This window comes from Lolium rigidum, chromosome 5, assembly GCF_022539505.1.
Source record: "Lolium rigidum isolate FL_2022 chromosome 5, APGP_CSIRO_Lrig_0.1, whole genome shotgun sequence".
NCBI lineage: Eukaryota > Viridiplantae > Streptophyta > Magnoliopsida > Poales > Poaceae > Lolium > Lolium rigidum.
Genome location: NC_061512.1, coordinates 223,541,259 through 223,557,292, shown reverse-complemented (window position 1 = coordinate 223,557,292; position 16,034 = coordinate 223,541,259). Strand labels below are relative to the sequence as shown.

The following is a 16,034-nucleotide window of genomic DNA, read 5'->3' as shown; positions in this document are numbered from 1 at the left end:
GGAGCACAAAACTCTGCTGGCAGGATGAACACCATGTTTGTGCCAGCCGATGTCTCGTCATCGGCTTTCCTTTGTTTGGGGCGCCACTCTTTCTTTTGTGGTCGACCCTCCTCGTCCAGAGTTCGCTGAATTTTCACGGACAGATCAGGCCGCGCTTTCCTCAACGTATGCAGGTATAACCTTTCGGCTTCCTCCAAGCAACGTAGTCGCTGAACCCTACGCTTTTGGGAACGGCTGAGTCCATCAGGGCACCACCTTGGCCGGTGGTACGTATCTTCTTCTTCATCGTCGTCTTCCAACTCCTCGAGATCTTCCACCCGAGAGGACTCAGCTTGCTTGTTCCGAGATGGGAGAGGTCCCAGACGCTTGAACACTGACACGTCTCCTGTGCCCTTCTTCTTCTGTCTACACTCTGGACAGTTGCTGATTGTAGGCAATCGGCTCATCCCTGAATCCCAGCAATGATTGAAGAAAGGACAATCCCAGTGCTTGTCCACGTCGTCCTGCTCTCTTGATTTTTCCTTGGCATGGCGCTCATATCTCTCCTCGTCGCGATCATGCCGACGATATCTCCTGGCGTCCCTGCTAGCCGGACGATCCCTTTCGTCATCGTCGCTGTATCGCCGGCGCTGGTCGTACTGACTCACATATTTATTGAGGAGATGATCAGAGAGAGGTCGTTGATATCGCACATTCTTCACTTCTCCCTCTGTGATGTAGCGCTTGCCATCGTGTCGGAGCCGATCGCGTGGAACGGCTTCCTTCTTGTCCTTGCCACGAGAGCGGCTGCCCTCGACTCTGTCCTTACCAGAGTGGTGCGCAGGCCCGACCATGTTAATGGTGAACGAGAAACCTGGCTGGCACCTCCCAGGGTCAGTGCACTCCACCATGTTAACGGCGGGGAAGGGGTGCGTGTCGACTTTCATGGCGTACTAGCTGAAGATTAGACGCCCTTGCTCTATCGCCATTTGGATCTGCTGACGCCACACCCTGCAGTCGTTGGTGGTATGGGTGAACGTGTTATGCCATTTGCAGTATGGCTTTCCGTTCAACTCCTGTGCCGTGGGGATTTTGAGGCCTTCGGGTAACTTTAGCTGCTTCTCCTTGAGTAAGAGGTCGAAAATTTGCTCAGCTTTGGTCACGTCGAAGTCAAACCCTCTTGGAGGACCTTGTGGCTTAACCCACTTGCAGGACACGGGGCTTGCCCCCCGAGTCCATTCAGCCACTGCTACCTCTTGATCTCCCGCAGAGCCTTCATCTTCCTCTGTCTCGACCAGGACTACCGCACGCTTGAATTTGTCCTGGTATAACTCTGGGTGGCGCTGTTCATATAATGACAGTTTCTGAACCATATGCGCCAGTGAAGGGTAATCTGCTTGGGAAGCCATATCCTTGATCGGCGATGCGAGACCCACCACCGCCAACTCGACTGCTTCTTTTTCAGTCAAACGAGCTGAATAGCATCGGTTCCTGATGGCCCTGAAGCGCTGGATGTACTCTGACATTGTTTCTCCGCGCTTCTGCCGTACTTGTGCTAGATCGGCAATGCCAGCCTCGGAAGCCTCTGAGTGATACTGCATGTGGAACTGCTCTTCCATCTGCTTCCAAGTCCGGATTGAATCTGGTGGCAGCGAGGTGTACCACCCGAAAGCCGATCCTGTGAGGGACCGTGCGAAGAACCTCACGCGTAGTGCATCTCGCCGCCGAGATCGTGCCCAGTCTGCGCCAAATATCGGCTCACATGTTCGATTGAATCTGGAGCCATCCGACCCACTAAACTTGGAGAATTCGGGGAGCCGATATTTGGGTGGTAGTGGGATCAAATCGTACTCGTTGGGGTACGGCTTGGAATAGCCGATTGCCCTCCTTTTCGGCACCATGCCGAACTGGTCTCTCAAGATGGTGCTGATCTGATCCGCGGTGCTAGCTGCAGGAGGCGAACTCTGAAGATTCGCTGGAGTGGCATACTTAGCTAGCCACGCTTGCTTCTCAAGATCTGAGCTAGCTGCAGGAGTTGAGCTTTGGAGATTTGTTGGAGTGGCATACTTAGTTAGCCATGTCTGCTTCTCAAGATCTGATCCAGAAGCCCCTCCTGCTGTTCCAGAAACCCCTGCTATTGCAGTCTGGTTCGTGAGTGCCCAGTTACTGCAGTCTGGCACATAGGTGCACGTGTATCCGTGCGGGATCTCCTTAGGCGCCTCATACAAGAACTGGTAATCACTAGGATCACCACCGATCTTGTGGACGACGAATGCCGGTGAACTCGGCACTTCTGGTGCTGCCAGCGCGAATGGCAGCGGTGGTCGGGTCTGGAGTGGTATCTCCCCTTGGTGAGTCCCTAGAGCAGGTCCTGTCGGAGAGTACTGGTGCCTCATGATTTCCTGGATCACCCGAAGCGCGACACGCTCCAAAGCGTTCACCAGGCTCTCAGAATGGCGGTGTAGCGAATGAGCTACCATGTGATTAACCTCCTGACGAAGAGACCTGGTGCGTTCTTCTGAAGGGGTAGACAGGTCCACTCCATCGAGCGCGCCCTCAGGTGAGAACCCTTTCCACCTGATGCCGTGTGAACGGGTCCTCTGGAAAGAGCCGATGAGGTCGGCTTCGAAGATAGCTTTGACATCGTCATACTTCTTCTTGAGCTCCTCAGTCAGATCTTCGTACGTAACTGGAGGACCTTCCGCCATCTCAGATGTAGATGGCGATACCGTTGATGCCGTTGATGTCGAAGACCGTCCCACCGGGCGTGCCAGAATGTGTTGGCGTCCGAAACCCACCGGCGAGCAACGACGGGCAACATGAAGAGCCGGGAGGCTCCCAGAACTGCGGCTGGCCCTGGTCCCTCCGAGCGACGGCCCGCAAAGCTCCGGCACGCACGTCCCGATGCTGGTGCAAGGGCGTGCCACCTGACCTATACCTGATCAGGAAGGTGATGATCTGCTTCGCTTAGTTTCCTGCATGGCATACACGTAAACATTAAATACGAGCCTCGATCGGCTCTCAGGTTTTCCTGTGAATCGGCTCAAGGAGCCGATCCACCCATGGTTCGTATGAGGTCTACGATCGCATGGTGGTCCTGCTTGATCAATATAAAGCTAAAACGACCTACGACGATTTAGGGTTTTCACCGCATAATCGGAACATCCTACACGTGATTGAGCCTGGCAGCCACGTAAGATGATAATAAACCAGCCCTAGATAAGGCCTAAAAAATAACATGGAGTTGATTCCCGGAACATCTTATCTAGGGCTAGCAAACTACACCCTACGTGCTACTGGATCCTTCAACCCGTTTGCAAGGCCTAACTATACAGATATCAAACTAATCCTTGAAGAACAAGGAGCAATCATAACGGATCGGATCTACTAAACACGGATCAAGCAAGGTGCCGCCCTTACACCTAAAATAGGTGTAAAGGCGGCTAGATGTCTAAGGATAGCATGGATCAAAGCATGTATAAGGGTAAAACAATGCTAACCCTAGCACATCTACGATAACTACGTTGCTCGCCATCAACAAGGCTTCAGCACGAGTAACGCATGAACAACGAATAAACGTATACTGCCTAGATCGCAAGATGCGATCTAGGCAGCATGATGCTTACCCGGAAGAAACCCTCGAAACAAAGGGGTTGGCGATGCGCCTAGATTGGTTTGTGGTGAACGTGATTATTGTTTTTCTCAATAACCCTAGATACATATTTATAGTCCGTAGACTTTCTAACATGGGAATAATCCCAACCGTGTACGAGCCAAATTCTAACTAACCGACGCGTATCCTACTATATTTACAGATACACTGGCAAAACTAGCCCAAACTTCGTATACAAGGCCGATTCATGTATATCTTCCGTGTATATTCTTCAAGTCCATCTTAATCACGGCCCACCTCTGATCCGGTCAAATTCTGGTGATAACAGCATCTCTATGATGCTTTACATTTACGTGCTTCATGGTGTTAATTTTAATTAAATTCTTATAGAAATCACCAAAGATTTTCCAAGTGGTTCAATCCAACAGATATTGATGCTTCCTCAAAAAACTTTTCTGGAAAATGTCAGCTGAAAGCTCCTATGCATCTACTAATGACCAAGATTATTAGATTCCTAAGCCACCTAAAAATTATAGTTCCCATGAAAAGTTGTTTCCGGTTTAGCGTATCAATACCTATTCCATAGATTTTTTTCTCTACCAGGAACCATATTTGAACTGGTGACACGAGGATTTTCAGTCCTTAGCTATCATGGTCTTTTCTTGCATCGATTTGCGCCGATCGGTGAAGGACACGGTAAATAAGGGCTGAGACCATAAAGGTAGTACACATTGCACGACATGCAGGTGCTAGGGGGTTGGTTACACAAGATTGTTAAATAATAAATTTTAGCCCGTAGCAACGCACGGGTATTTGTGCTAGTAATTTATGTTCCTTCTATGGCACTGGTGCAGGCTAGTGTCGCGTTAAATGTTCACAATGAAAAAGCTCAAATGAGATGATCATCTCTCCGTCATAAAACTCAAACACATAAAGAGTCGAGGTCTCACTTTATACTCCTTCAGTATACCCCTTCACTATACATCTTCATAAGTTCCATTATGAAGAGGCATGGAGCAATCTTAATCTTTGTTGTGTTTGCGTTAGGAGAAGGGAGCGTACTAAAGGAAAAGAAAAGTCTAACAACAGAACATGATATATAAATACAGTATACTGTTTCACGTAGACACACCACATATAATAGCCTGATAGGTAGGTAGGACATCAAAGTTTACAAATGCACGAGTAAACCTAGATGCTGCTGTGTACACGAGCTTACTTAGCTACGCATGGTCCGGTAGGCGACGTCGAGCGTGACGCCGCAGGGCCTAATCGACGATGTGGATACTAGGTAGATATGCGGCGGTACGCCGTACACCACGGAAGAAAATCTTATACGACCCTGGGTCGTACGCTCCGGTGGCTGGACCAAGCCCTGCGTTTGACACTTGGCAAGAACGAATCTCAAGGCACCAGGACAAATCTGTTTAACCCAAACCACGTGCGGGCAGAGAAAGAGCTCGAAACATCCCATGGTGCGAAGAAAACAGGGCCGGTCCTGATATTTCGGAGGCCCGGGCGAAACTAAAATTTTGGACCCCTCTTACTACTTTTTTTCATGTGTATGAGATGATGAAAAATAAATACTTTTAAGTATACACAACTTTAATATTTATATAAAATAATATAAAATAATGTTTACATGATACATTAAAATTTTCTCCGCCAATTCCTAGAAGCAAAGTCCATGATGATGGAATCAATATCAAACTCGTCCACTAACTTCTTGTCGATGTATAGAGTTGTCAGACCAGTTAACCCCGCTCCTACAAATAAGAACAACAACTAATAATCAAAATTCAGAACCCGAATTATAGGCGAGCAATACAGTAGAATTCCAAGAGAACTACAGCGGGCGTTCTTACCTTCTATCTTAATCTAATACGCAGCCTAATTGACGATGACCAGACTGGGACTGCCAACTGTGACGGCCACTCGCCGACGGACTAGCAGGTAGCACTGTAGTCCACAGGAGGGCAGCAGTCAGCAGATCGTCTCGCGGTCGGTCGGTCGCGATCGTCGAGAGAGAGGGTAGGAACCAGACGGCCTAGGCGATAGCCACGAACCGCGAGAGAGCAGGCAGCAAATCGAGGCGTCGGGCTCGGTCAAATTGACGATGTTTCACATATTGATAGATGGAACGGATTTCAGGCGCCTACTCGCCGTACCTACTCGCCGTCGCACGGCCTACACCGGCCTCGGTTACTCGCAGTCGCGCGGCCTACTACTGGCCGCCGGAGGGGTCGGCGCCGTCGTCGAAGCGCGAGGGCTTCGCGCACTCCGCACTCCGGGCACGCCGCAGATTGGCCAGCCCCTCCCGCCTACGGCGTTCAAGGGCCTGATATCTGGAGTATGTACGCCGCTAGTACGGGTAGGCGACGTCGAGCGCGATGCCGCATATCCCGGGGCCGCCGACGTCGCGGCGCATGCGGATGTAGCCTTGCTCGCCCCAAGTCCTTGACGATCCAGTACTTGGCCCCGGTAGAGGGGTCGGTGCCGTAGCCGACGACGGTGACGGCATGCGCTAGCCGCGTCCCGCAGGGGCCCGAGTAGACGCCACTCCGATAGAACTGCATGCCGCTGCCCACCTCGATGGCCACGCCGACCGGCTGCCCGGCCACGGCGCGCTGCATGATCAGCTCGTTCCTCGGCGGGATGGCCCCCTGCCCGGTGATCTTGGCGGCGATGCGCGCGGACTTGGCGCGGTTGCAGGGCCTCGCACCGCCCGGTACGGGTACTCCGCCTCCGTGGTGAGGCCGCCGTTCTCCACCACCCACTTGTAGCCCCTGTGGTAGGACCCCAGGTTGCAGCCGCCGTCGTACTGGTCGCAGTCCACCAGCTGCTGCTCCGACAGCGACACCAGCCTCCCCGTCTTGATCCAGTGCAGCGTCTCGATCGTCGCCACCGTCACGAACGCCCAGCAGCTCGCTGCATGCATACGTTCAAATTATTTAAAGGAGAAGCAAAAGAGATCGGTGAGGTCATGTTAGTTAATTCACGTACAGCATGACGAGCTCTGGGACTTGGGCGGCACCACGGCGCCCTTGGCCCGCCAGTCCACGCTGGGCGGAGGTGGAGGCTTGTCGCCGTCAGCGCCAGACGACCACAGGTGATCACCGTCGCCGCTACCACCGGCGGTCGTCGTGATGACCGAGTCCGCGCCATCATCACCGCGATATCCTCCGTCGTAAGAGTAAGAAGACGCGTACCTGGCCAGGAACTCGTCCTGGGTGAGGTCGGCGAACTCGTTCTCGCCGAGCTCGTAGGTGAGGTCGCCGCGCCGGTTGGTGGCCTCGATGTACTCCACGTTGTTGCGGTACACCTCGAAGCGCCGCAGCCGCTCCTCCGCGCTCAGGTACGACCTGTTGTGCGCCGCCTGCCACTGGAGGAACCTGTTCATCATCAGCATGTCACCGGCGTCGACGTGGCCGCTCGACGCCGCAGGGAAGGCGGCGAACAGGCCGCGCATGAGCAGAACTGCGGTGATCGCCGACCATATGCCAGGGGAGGAAGCCATGTCGATCGATCGAGCTACGTACACTACTTCTGCTTGAACATGCAAGCGCAGATGCGTTTATATAGTGCTCGATCGCCAAGTGTGTGAGAGTGCTCGTGGAGCGCGGGAACATGTCTTTAGGATGTGTCGGGTTGGCTGGCGGTGCGGATCAATGCGATAGGCCGGCGACGAATGCATGCTGCTGGCGTTGCACGAGTTGGGGAATGGTAACGATCTACTTTTTTTTCTCTTGGATCAGTCTTTATACGGTGCAGATATATGTGTGCCTTGGCTTGACACACGAAAGAGTTGGTTAGGTTGCGTTGCCGTGCACACTCAACTTAGGGCCACTGCAATGAAATGTAGCGGCCGGACACCGGTTTGCCTACTAACGAATGCACCTTGTCGCCTTGCCATTTGTGTCAGCATTTCTATTGTCAGAAGAGAGGCACTTGGGAAATGCTCCCTCCGATCTCATGAAACATGTCAAAAGTTTATTGAAATTTGGATGTATCTAGATACTATTTAATTAGTGTCTAGGATACATCAGAATTTAAATTAATCTCCGACAAGTTTCATGGGACGAAGGAAGTAGATAACACCTTCAGAATGATGCATGTGCCATAATTTTTTCAGTCGTATCTTCATCTGATTTTTTTTCTTTAAATGAGGACAGACAATGAATTTTTACATGAAGATGCATGGGTGACCGGATTTACAAAAGCCTACTGGCCCAACATAATTTCACTCATCTTTTAGCACCCGCTATAACTCAAAGCCTAGCCTTCTTCTTCTTGATGTTAGCGAGCAAGACAAATGGTGGGGCAGGCTTGTTGGTGAAAACCTGCACATTCCTTTTATTCCAAACTTCCCAAGATATAAGGGGGGTGAGGGAAGCCATTGCCTTGCGGTTGGTAGATGATCTCGGCATCATTTTTAGCCACCAACCTTGGAGAGAAAAAATTGCCCATATATTGTTGGGTGTTCAGGGAGTGAATACCAAGCCAATCTTGTAAGAGTCTCCAAAGGTTGGCGGTGAAACGACACTTGGAAAAAGGTGAGAGGCTGACTCTTTGGTGCGCTTGCAAAGTGAACAAAGCCCACAATTGGATCATCCCCGCTTTTCCAAACAATCGGCCGTCCGAAGGCATGCAATATGAATCGCAAGCGCAAGCTCTCCACACCATGGTGTTCATCATTGTAAAAGTCGCCCCACAAATAGCATCATGTATGCTCAGGGCGCGGAATATTGCTCATTCATTGAAACCTCCCAAACGACGTCCTCATCAACATTTTGTTGTAGTTGCACCTATTTAAGTTTTACCCAAAGATCCACAAATTGGTTCGCATGGTCCATGCTAAAACTCTCATCTAGGATCACTTGGTCAATCTAAGCATCGTCGTGCAAGGCTTTGTTGACATTCAATTTCATCCTCTTGGACTAAGAAAATATGAGAGGAGTAATTTCTTGTGGGTTTAGAGTGTATAGCCATGGGGCCTCCCAAAAGAGGGTATTTTTACCATTCCCAACCGTGAGGAAGATGGAGGCATAGAACAACTCCATGTTTAAACTAGCGCACAGGTTGCTCATTCCCCCGAATTTTTTTGTTGGGTCCTTCATTCAAGCCATGGGAATCTCAAACGAAGGACCCTTGCGAACTTGTCAATGCATACCACTCCGAGTCCACTAAGATTCATGGGGCGGCAAACCGATGTCCATTTTTCTTTGCATTTGTCGCCGGCTGTCTTGTCAACTTGGGTGCATGTTGAGAAGAGTCAAATGGTAGATCACTTGAGATGCAAGAACAGACTTAATGAGGGCAGTGAAGTCAGCGGTGGTGATGAGTTTTTCGTTGTAAATTGTGAGTTTTCCTGCCACTTTGTCCTCAAGGTGTTGGAAATCAGCCCGACGGAGGCACCATATGGAGAGTGGGAGGCCAATGTACTTCATTGGGAAGTGGGCACGCACAACCGGTAGCCCATTGAGGATCTCCACAATGTTGATGTTCTCACAACAAGTAGGAACCACGAAGATTTTGTGGAAGTTGGTGCAAAGGCCTGTCACCTTTCCAAAATTCTCGGAACAGATGAAAGGTTTTGTATGTCTTCCTTTATGGGTGCAACAAAAATTTCTGTGTCCACCGCATAAAATGAATTTCTCAAAATTGTTCCCCGACCATGAAGATTGTGAAGTAAATTGTCGCGAGTGGTTACGTCATGGATTTTTGTGAGTGGGCCGATGGAGATGGCGAACAAGAGACATGAGAGGGGATCCCCTAAGTGGAGGCGCGCCACGACCATGCATGAAGGGAAGGCCGACAATCCTGTTGAGAAGCACGCATGAGGATGACATAGAGAGTAAAGCGGGAATTCAATTTTGGAACCTACTTGGGAAACACCGGGGATGGTGAAGGTCTATCATATATTCCCATATTATTGAGTCAAAGCCTTGCGAATGCCAAACTTGAACAAAAGTTCCACCATCTTTCTCTTATGCAATCTCTTCGCCAAGTTCTTCACGTAAAGCAATTTTTCTTGAATGCATATCTTTTTCATTAATGAGCTTTTAGCATTAGAGACTAGATCCTTCATGAATGGCCCAAGTTGGAGAGCAAGGATCTTGGTAATGATCTTGGCTACGGCATAGTCGGATTAGGCTAATGGGCCTAAATTCAGATATTTCCTCCGTCTCCTTTTTTTTGGGTAGTAAAGCAATTTTCTTGGAGTTGAGCCAATGTAAATTCTCCACATGTTGGTTTCTGAATAGGTGGATCACCCTGATAATATCATCTTTGATGGTGCTTAAACATTTCTTGAAGAAAGCGCTCGTGAAACCACACACCCCCGTGGCCTTGTCCCCCGACATTTGATTGATGGCATTCATTACCTCCTCCTAGGTGAATGGGTCATCAAGGCCACCCATAAATAGATTTTCAAAGTTCATCTCATTCCTATTGAAGTCTCGAGTTCTCGCATCTCCCCTACTAATGGAATTTTTGAAGTGGTTATGCATAATGTATTCATTTACTTTATCCATCTCATCAGCGAACAACATTCTTTTTTCTTGTGCAATGTCAAGGTGGAGGATGAGGAGGAGTGCAACATGTAAGAAAATCTTGTTCTTGTGAATAGGCCTCGGCTCCACTTTTTCAATTCCTTGCTTGTCTGTTGGAGTTTGTGAAACAGGATGTTGTAAGGTTCCATGTGATTGGAGGGCTCATTTTAAGCCATATGGACATCATCATTGAAACCGGGAAGGCGGAGCCACACATTTTCGAACTTAAAAGTCCGAGGTCTTCGAGGGACACTATCATCTTCTAAGAGTAGCGAGCAATGATCTGAATGTGAGGACAATAGGGCATGAAGGACATAATTATCAAAGCGAAGGTCCAATTTTGTGTTGCAAAAGAAGGTGCAAGCCTACACATAGTTGGATTGAGCCTCTCATTTGCACCATGTGAAGCGCCTATTTGGAAGTGAATCTCTTTGAGCTCACAAGATTGGAGAGCCTTGCGAAAGTGGTTATATGACTTGGGTTGACATTGCGCTTGTTTTTTTTGCGTGAGCTCGGTGGATTTGGTCTTTGCACCCTTCCCTTGTTGAGACATTGACTCATCACCTCTACGCCGCTCGGGCTGCTCTAGGGAAACCCTAGATTTGGGTCTTCCGGGTCAAACGATGTCAACGCTTTCGGTGCCGCTCTCCCTCATTGGGTTATCATTTTTGAAGCAAGTGGTGGATGGAGAAGGCAATAGGTGGAGCGGTGTTGAATCTTCCGCATTGACGCCAACGTGTCTCGGCGGCATGGTGCAATGGGGTTTCGGTGACGGCCATACCATGATGGACTCACACATGGTGACGGCGCTGTCTGGCATCATGCATGGTGGTGTCAACGGTAGGAACGACAAAGATTATGTGATTATCTATCTGAAGATTCCTTTGTGGTTCGCTGGCGGTAGCGGCTTCTATAGCATGTGCATGAGGTTCTCACTTAGAGTTTGCTAAATCGGATGAGTGCTCACGTTTCGCTTAGAGGGTGTCTCGGAGTATGCGATGTTCCGGCTCCTAATTGACAGGAGGTTTTCATGTTCCCAGGGTATAAGGTCCTACTGGCACCATCTTCACTCATTGTTAGGTATGTAGATGTTGTGCAATGGCTTCTGGTTTTTTGATATACTTTTTTGTCTGACCTTTATTAATTAAAATAATAAAGAAGGTTGTACGCATGGTCGATGCAAAGGCTAGGATGTTCGGTTTCTAATGGGTAAATAACGGTGATCTCAGGTTTCAAATGCTACCAGACACCACTCTTCAAAAATTAAATTTATGAATGTCAACAAGTTTGAAAAACTGTTGTGAGTGTTCATAAGATTTGTCTTTATAATCTCTAGAGTTTACATAGCCAAATTTGAAATACATATAGAGAAACAAAAAAAAGAAAATTTGATATTTGAATAGTATGATTCGAAGGACAAGGCCTTTTTTTGCAACCGGTAACATATATTCCCAGTTTTTGAAATGAATTCTGAACGCAGTTTAAAATGTCAAAAAATCTCAAACGAAAAATGGATGCATACATGTCGACATCATAAAGTCATTGCACTGAAAACCGACATTTGTTGTGTCGTGTGCAAAACAGACAAAATTTGTTGCTTAAAACCATATTTGAGTCAGATTCGTGTCGTTCAGATCCGGGCGGAGGACACCCTGTTCCACGCGCGCACAGCCCGGCGCCAACGTATCGGGCTTCCCCGAACTCCGGCTCCAGCCACGGCCCGCTCGTCGTGCTGTATAGCCGCACTTCCACTGTCAGGTGCATGCGACATGGCGCTCATCCACTTCCCGGGCAACAGCGCGGCCCAGTTGTCGCCGGCGAGTCGCCCTGGTAGTCCGTTTACGCCCCGCATCGACAGCGCCACCGGCTCTCGTCCGTTCGGCATATCATGTTGTGCACTTCTGCTCCAGGCCACGCCTTCCGCCGGGTGCGGACCCGGACAGACCGGAACCGTTCTAGGCGATGGACCCGAAAAGTCCCGAACCAACACCGTTTTCAGTTCGAATACGAGTCCCAGAGATCTATATAGCCGTCAGCCCGTCACCGATTAGCCTAGACACCGTCAAATCCCTAGGCCGGACGCTTGTTGCCATTGCTACTTGCTAGAGAGAAAAGAAAGTCCGAGAGGAGATCATCAGATCAGAACATCGACGTGGAGATGGCGGCGGAGGCGAAACAGAAAAAGAAGCGTCCCATCACACAACTCACCGGCGATGAGCATGAGGAGGAGGCAGACGGGAACAAGCGGCGTCCCCGCACACAACTGGGCGAACTGGAGGGGAACAAGTGTTCTTGCGCAGCCCTGGCCGCCGCCGAGGAGACCAGCCGCTGTCAGGATCAAGAGAAGCGGACGACGGAGACGACGAGCACAAGGTACCCGCAGGAGCACGTGGACTACATACTGTCCTGGAACCCAGACTTCAAGATCCCGGAGCTACCAATCGACGACGACATGACGGAGGAGCAGGAGCAGCGCAGCATGCACCTCTACGCCATGGACTACTTCAGGGAGCTCCGTCGCAGGAAACGCGCGCTGCAGGAGTGGGTCAAGACCCAGGTCGCCGACCGTGGCTACGCCGAGATGCCCCACGAGAAGGCTCAACCTCCAAAGAAGTACGACGAGGATGGAGAGGAACTGGCTTATCTGGGGTTCGGCATGTATGGTGACTAGCTTCTGTTTCGCTACATACTGCATTGACTGAAACCGGAGGTGTGTGCCTCGTCTATATTTTTCAATCCTGTATCTTCGCCTGATGATTCAGCTTAATTCTATCTGTCGTCTTTGAGGGCCGGCAGCTACATAACTTGCACACTTATTCGATCTCCGGTGAGAAATAGAAACTTCTTCAGTGTACAAGACTGACAAAATCAATAATGAAGAATGAGTCGACCAAACTTTTTTTTTAGACAAAAGGGGTTTCCCCCAGGTTCAATTAACATGCAACCAGAGAAAGCGTTCAGGTTCCAGTTTATCAGAAGAACATACGCTCACAAGAACATCCAAGCACAAACATCAGAAGACAACTAAGGGGAAAGAACACTACTGCGCACCAACAAATCTAAAAACATCATCTCCACGCAATCCTCATTAGTTCTCCACGGGACTTCATCAGGAGCAACAGATTACGATCCAACAGGCTTGAATGAGCATCCGCGCACAACACCCGCCACCTCCTGATGCAAGTACACACATTTCTTCAAACCACCTCCATGCCGAGCCAGCTTTTTCCCTGAAAACAATGTTTATTTCTTAGAGACCATAGGGACCAAAGTACAACAGAGCAGAATATGTTTAGCACAGTATTTTTTTTGTTACTAACCCACCACCTCGCAACTGATTCAAAATCAGAGCCAACCTGAACCCCAAAAATACCAGAAATTTCCTCCCAAATTTTGAAAGCCACAAAGCATTTGAAAAAAATAAGGTGATCAATCGCCGTCAGGCTTTTGTTCCTCATTGACGACAACATATCCGATTGAACAACAACCTCAATCAGAAATCGAGGGAGACATGCGAGCACAAGCATATCCCGCTTTATTTGTATCTCTCCTAGTAAAAGAAAACGAAAAAAAAAACATGGAACTCGGAAATAGTAACACTCATGAAGAATGAGTCGACCAAACCTTTTTTTATTTGGCGACCGTTGTCAGGCTTTACTCCTCATTAGCGAAAACATATCTGATTGAACAACAACTTCAATCAGAAATAGCATGTCCCGCTTTATTTGCATCTCTCCTAGTAAAAGAAAATGTAAAAAACCCTGGAAGACAGTAACACTCAGTAGTGTTCTTCCTTAGGTTTGTAAGGTTGCCTTCACAGAGGAGGTGAAATTGGTCCAGCTCAGTGTGTCGTTTTTGTACTGATCAACGAGCTGGAAAATGCATCGTTGAACCGGCGGGCATTTGCTCCGGGCATGTGGCAAGTTTTAATTGGCTTAAGCTATTGCGTTTGGGACCACAGCAGCAAGCAGCAGCTATCATACGGACTATGAATACAACCGAGTGGGACCAAGAATTAAAAAACCTGCCCCCTCTCCACACCACACGAATGCCAATCTATTTTCTCCATCTGAGGGGCGACGCGGGCTCGCCGGCAGCAGCGTGAGTGGACGTGGTCTGCGGGGCCGGCGGTAGCGCGGGACTGGTTGGCCGGCGGTCAAGTCGAGCGGGCGGGGCGCGATTGAGCGGGGCAGCTGGCTACGCGCGTGGGGGTGGGCAAGGCCGCGGCTGTGGTTGACTTGCTCGTGGGTGCGCTTGAGGAGAGGCAGCATGGTCGTAGCCGGAGATGGTCGGCGTCGGGGCGGCGTGGTGATGGGCACCTGGGCGGGGCCCCTCTCCGAATGGCGGCGCAGAGCACTCAGCACATGCTGCCGCGTCACGCGTGTCCGTCCGCGCCGTAGCAGACGAGGATGGCGTGGGCGCCATCGCGGGCGCACCTGAGCATGATGCTCTTGTTGCCAGTCTCCGCGTTGTTGCTCCTCTATCGCTACCCCCGCCGTCGCGACACGGGCGGAAGCATCGGCAATGGCGGCGCAGGGTGCGGCTGCTCCGACGGGCATCGGCCCCCGGAGCATCGCCGGTGGCGTCCTACGCGGTCGAGTGAAGCGGGCCTGTGCGGGGGAAACCATCCCGGGTCGAGCCATGCCGGCGCCATCTCGGGTCGACCTCAACCTCAGGCATGGCCACCTGCGAGTGGGAGGCGGTGCGCCACGACGTACGGGCGCTACTGTCTGCGTTACTCCGTACACGCAGCAGTCAATGCTCAGGTCGTCGCCACCTCTTCGATGTGTGCCGGCGACGGTCGTCGGCTCGTCGCTCGCCTCCGCGCTGAGCTGGACGTAGCGGTGCCAGAGCAGCCGACCACAGTGGCCGTAGCGGTGTCAGAGCAGCCGGCTGAGCTGGACGCCCGAGCTCGTGTCCGGTGTACCGACGGCGACCGCGAGGATGACGACGAAGCGCCGCCGCCGTCCACAACCTCGCCTCAACGCCCCCCGCGACCTCGCCCGACGGCCGCCGTCCGCAACCTCGCCGTCGTCCGCGACTTTTCTCGCCTCGCCTGGACGCCCGAGAGGAGGGGATGGGGATGGATAGGTTGCGATGGAGGACCACACATGTATTCATTGGCGTATACTCCCTGTAGCAGTGGACCTCACACATTTTTGCTGGACCAATCAGATGCTGATTTCAGCCAAGCTCACATGCCGCCGGGTTCTATTAGTCCACTCACGATACGAGCTTAACTATTAACTTCCGATCTAGTAGCACCGTCTTCTTAAACCCAGGTATCTGTGATCATAGGAACAAATGAGACATGAACCCATTAACAGCTGAATAAAAATACTCAATGGCATACTTCGTGTTTCAGAAATTTTACTATCAACACGCAACTTAAATGGAGTCGTTCTAATAGTTAAGTGTGGGAAATTTCTTTAACTCATAGTAAAAATAGTTTTGATTAACATCGAGAACATGCAGCATATGAACATAGCGTAGTGCAGCTATTAGTTGTATCTTGATTTTTTTTTTACAGGAAGTGTGAGCTTTATTAATTAGGCATAATAGAGTTACGATCGATTAGTTTTTATGTTTACTGATGAGTATAACATGATACCATGTAGCATAACAAGGGGACAATGTTACACAAACATAACATGCCAAATAATATTAGAATAGTTATCACATAATTGAAAACAGAGGATCTTGACAACTGTTTCAAATTCGGAAGAATTGCACAGAGGGACCATGTTGCAACTTGGAAATCTCTGATTCCATAACAGAAAGTCCATTTAGATGCAGATAAGTATTGAATGAATGGATACTCTAAGATAGAACAAGAAAAGTACAGTTGATCTATGCTATACTTTTATTAGTTTGAAGCATAAAGAAAAGTC

At 49.9% G+C, this 16,034-nt stretch overlaps 1 pseudogene; it reads right to left on the bottom strand.

Annotated features, from left to right (window-relative positions):
• Positions 1-2,944: 2,944 nt before the first annotated feature.
• LOC124651640 lies at positions 2,945-7,109 on the bottom strand (annotated as a pseudogene).
• Positions 7,110-16,034: the final 8,925 nt, after the last annotated feature.